We start from the raw sequence: 5,411 nt of genomic DNA on the forward strand, positions 1-5,411 counted from the left end.
TAGGAGCAAAAATGATTAAACGGGGCTCATTTTTTTGGCTGAAGTCAGTAGAAAATCATTGTGACTCAGGGAGCAAATGATCTCAGGTGGATGACCTCCAAATGATATAGGGGAAAAATGATCTCCCACCCTGAAAGGAACCTGGGACAAGTTTGTTTTCTCTAAAACTGAAGAATTAATTTTAGGAACAAATGGAGGTTACGAGCAGAATATATTTACTGGGGGAAAGAAAGCTCCTGTCCGAGAGAGGGACAAGAGGAGTCCCCGAGTGGGTGGTCCCCAGGAAGCTGTGATGAAAATCATGTGGTGAGGTGGGTCTACGGTGGTGAAGACATGGGAACTTGCTTAGGTGGGCATGAGATAAGACAAAGTTATGGCCAACCATTGAGATTACAAGCATCATTGCTCAGGTAAAATTGATTAAATCAGAATCAAATGGGGAAGCCAGTCATAGCAAGCATGTATATGGAACAGGGTCTCTTCCTGTTGGGGGCTGGGTTGGGCTCTTCCAAGGTGATTGATAGCTATTTAGAATATCAAGCCCTGCCGCTCATCCCTAGGGAAGTAGATAGCTGTGTTTCCTCTTTTGTTTTGAGGTGTGGCCCATAGGCAATGTCTGTCTCTTCCAAGTTGCAAAGTCACCTTGTCTTCCATCTTGTCTCCTTGAGGGCCTGGCCCTGTCTGATTGCCTATATTTCTATCTAATTCAGCTGCCTACAACAATTTGCTGCTTTCTCCATGAGGAAAATGAAGTGGAAATAGAGCACCCACACTCATCCCTTTCACTCCAGAAAGGAAAACTGGATCTCTTCCCCCAGGAGCTGACACAGACTGAGCAGAAGAGCCACTAAATAAAGCCTGTGACATTCTTAGGAAGAGACTAATATTTCCTTTACCAGTGGCTGGGACTGAAATTTCCTGAAGAAACAGTGGCTTTGGGCTTGTCCACTGAAGCAGAGTAAATGAACAGAGAACTGAAGAGAAGTGTAATGTATAAAGAAATAGTTCTTACAAATTTTTTTATGTATTTGGTACAGGGTCTCACTATGCAGCTTGGACTTGTAGTGATCCTCCTATTTCAGCCTTCCCAGCACTAGGATTACAGGCATGATCCACCATGCCTGGTCTTAGCCTTATTAACATATTCTCAACACCCATTTGGTACCCATGGTAAAATAAAGATCTGCCCTTGACTTAATCCAGAGGAAGTAGTCCACAATGCATGTGGGTACCACATCAGACTTCAGAATTACCTCAAGTAAATCTATTCTGTACCAAGGTGGTTTTCTTTTTAACCTCCTATGACCACCATATTTTCTAAATATAAAGGAATCCCAATTCCAGAACAACAGGTAATCACAGGACACTCTCTGCACCCAGGGAACAGAATAGGGGTACATGTGTGTGGGTATGTGTTTGTTGCTGGGGATCAAACTCGGGACCTCCTTCATGCAGGCAGGTATCTTACTACTAAGCAACATCCCCAGAATCTTTAATGTACAGAGCAGTCTGAGTACTATCTCTTCCCACTAGTGTTTGAATGTTGTCTTTATATAGCTCAAAGACTCGTTTAATTGCTTACCCAAACAAAAAATGAATTCCTGCTAGTGCTATAAAATGCAGTTTGTAAAACTAATATTTTTACAAATTGTGACTGCTACTGGAACAACTTTTTTTTTTTTCCTGCACAACTTTTAAAGTAACTAACGTTTTTCTGGTTTATTCAGAACTTATCTCTAGGATCTTAATTATTCCATCTAGAATATTTTCCTTAAAATTCTGTACTTTTTATTATGAACAGTGTCTTATCTAAATAGACAATATTCATATGAAATACAAATTCCTAGGGGTAGGAGGAAAAGGGTCACATCATCTGGCTGATTCAGATTGGGCTTTCCATTCTTCTATGAATCCAGTTTGGTTACATAAACCTGCCTTCCCCCACAAGTAGGCTTTGAACATTCATTGGGTTGATCTGAGATCACAGTTGCCATACTTAATTTTTTTTTAATTTTATTTATTTATTTATTTGTGTGTGTGTGTGTGTGTGTGTGTGTGTGGCCAGCTCAGCCCACCAGGGGGCAGGGCTGGCTGGCATGTGGTGCTGGGGGATTGAACCGTGGTCCCTGTGCTTTGCTAAGCTTGTTCTAAGTAGGTGCTTTAGACCACTGAGCCATCTCACCAGCCCCGCCATACTTAATTCTTGAGAAATGTATTTCCTATAAAGAAGGATCTGTTCTGAATTGACTAGAAACTTCAGAAGGGCATAAAAGGGAGGGGTACAGTAAGGAAAAGTGAACATGCGTCAGAGACATTTAATTCCTATCCTCTGAGATCCGTCATTATTAGCCTCTGTGTGTTTTGGTTTTCCCTTAACAGGAAATTAATTATTGGTCATATTCCTGGAGTTCAAAGTAGTATTATAAGCAATTTATTAAGTACAAATGCTATCCAATAAATATAGTCTGTACACATGAAACTTGTAAGTATGGGGCACATCTACAAAATTATTCAGCTCTGCTTAAAAGCATAGAGTGAACTCTTGAAATTTTACCAACACAAGAAACAGACTCTGAATTAAGCCACAAAATTTTATAACTTATAAAGTCATAACTTTATTAAGAAAATAGATTAAGAAAATTGTCCACCTATGTCCACACATATACTAAATGTGAAATATGTTTTGTGAATTAATCATCCACCAACTTGCTGAGTTTTTCATCTAAGCACCATCCCCTTTATGTATTCACACAGCTATAAGCATAAGCATTCACATACAATGAAGCATTCATTAGCTGCAAAAGGAAAAGATACTGATGAAATTCATATTTTACCTGAAACTCAAATCTTCACTTAGACCTGAGAGTTGGGCTGAATAAAAATGAGATGAATATATACTAATTTCATGTGAAATAAAAATACTGATGGTGGAAGCACTCATTTTTCCCAGAACAGCAAAGGGCAGAGTACAGTTTATATATTTACTCATATGGGCTTAAGAACCTAATGAAAGTAATAATACCAGTAATATAGGGAAGAAAGAAGCAAAAGAACTACAATAGCTATGCTTATTAGGCCCAAAATAGATGATTTTCCACACCTGTGAGGAAAAATGTTTTCCAAATGTAAACTTACTAAAAATAAAATGTGTAGGTTTGCCAAATATATCCAGTAATTGTGATGTTCCTTGTATCAAAAATGGCCACGAGGACTGTGTTTTACACTTTTTCTTTAAATAGTGGTAACACTGAAGGAAAGAAGTTTTAAAAAGCTTCACTTGCAGGCTGATGTGAAGAGTAATAAGTATGATGAGAATGGAGAAGCTCTTCACAACAATTTAGTGATGTAAATGTAAGTATTACATCTATGCTGCAAAAGAAGAAACTAAGCAGTGTAGAGCTTAAGTCATTTGCTAACATCATAAATATTTGCTACACAGGGATAAAGAAAACAAATGGGTTTTTGGACATACAGATGTGAGGTCTTCGCAGGACACTCAAATGGAAGCACTTAGTGGCTGTTCGGTATATGTACGCAGTACATGCTAAAAGGAAATGTTGGAATGAAACAGATGCTCGCCTATGTTTGGCACACAGGTTGAAGTTGAAGGAGAATGGCTGTGGTTACTTAGAAAACAAGCTACCTAGATCACACGGGTCACCAGCAGCTCCATGGAGCCACCTGAGGAAACGCAGCCAAGGCTCTTGCTCCTGCCCTGTCTGCTCAACATGATCTGATTGGGAAATACGGGCTGAACATGTGCCGCCAGTGTTTCCTTCAATGTGCAAAGCATAGTGGCTTCATCAGGTTGGACTAAGCGATTTTCCTTTGATGGATTATTGAAGACTTACACCCTCAATTAAACAGATGCAAACTCTGAACATAACATAAGAAAATTTAACGCTTAAAAATAAAAAGATTCTGGAGACTTTCTTTGGGGATGGGCATAGATCCTTCAAGTGTTGTAGCTAAACACAGAATTTTCCCAAATTCTTGGAATTATTAAGTACAATTAAGGATTAAAATGGAATTACTAAAACTAGGAGTAATGACAGATACCAATAAAGAAAGCTCCATGTGCAAATCAGGCAAATTAATATTTATCCCAGATGTATAAATGTATTCACACTCAGTTTTTTTTCCATTTTTTGTCAAGAAAAAACTATTACCAACTATTAGACAATTTAAATTACTATCTATGCTAAGGAAATTAGGAATGATGTCTTAGCTTAACTACTAATAAGGACTAGAATGCCAGAGTCACAAATTTTACCACACTTGCCCAGGAATTTGGTCTGGGATTACTTCCAAACATGTGTTAAGCATTATTTGTCATGGAAATTTATGTAATAAAACGTTTGTTTTTTATTAAATGACTAGAACATTTGCAAATTATGATGGCTCCTTGGACCATACATGTTCCTTGTCTTAAAGTCACATATGTCTTTAATATATATATATATATATATATATATATATATATTTATTATTATTTTTTAAAGTTTTGGCCTTGAAACAAATCCAATTTTAAGCATTCCATTTCCTTGCCCCAAAACTTGTACTGACAAACACACACACACACACACACAACATACCACCATCACTCCCCATTTTCTTTTTTTTTTTAAATTATTTATGTGTGTGTGGCCAGCTCAGCCCACCAGGGGGCGGGGCTGGCTGGCATGTGGTGCTGGGGGATCGAACTGCAGTCCCTGTGCTTTGCTAAGCTTGTTCTAAGTAGGTGCTTTAGACCACTGAGCCATCTCACCAGCCCCCACTCCCCATTTTCTCGAGCTTGAATTTATAAGAAAATATATAATTAGAAATACCATTATAAATGAACCTACCTTGGGTCTAAATTCCACTGACAACTTATATAAAAATTTCAAAACACAAAGTCAAGTTTTTATAAGTTCCTTTGCTATTTTGTCAGGGTCTTCAGGCTTTCCCCTATGTTATGGCTGGGATCTAAAGTTTTCCCCAAAGTCTCATGTGTTTGGAAGGTGACTAAATCATAGACTACTACATCCATCAGTGACCAATAAGCTCACAGCTGACATGCTGTCAGGATAGAGGTGGGTCACCAAAGGGATCTCATTCCCTGGCTCTCCCTCCTCTCCTCCTTTCCTGACCCCATGACGTGGGCAGCTGTCCCCTACCATGCCCTTTCTGCCCTGCAGCCAGCTGACCAGGGACTATACCCTGAGCTGAAATAAGCCTCTCCACCTTTAAGTTCTGGGTATTAAGCACTGTGTCTCAGCCACAAAGAAAGTAACTAAGACACCCTGCAAGCATAACTGAGAAGACAAGTGATGAAGCACAGCCTAGTCAGCTGTTTCCCCTATAAAAAGAAAACATAAGGGGTGTTAGCATTTGTACATTACAAGAAGATGGATTGAAACCTAAAATCA

The sequence above is a fragment of the Octodon degus genome, unplaced genomic scaffold (assembly GCF_000260255.1).
Source record: "Octodon degus isolate 3935 unplaced genomic scaffold, OctDeg1.0 scaffold00116, whole genome shotgun sequence".
In the NCBI taxonomy this organism is placed as follows: domain Eukaryota; kingdom Metazoa; phylum Chordata; class Mammalia; order Rodentia; family Octodontidae; genus Octodon; species Octodon degus.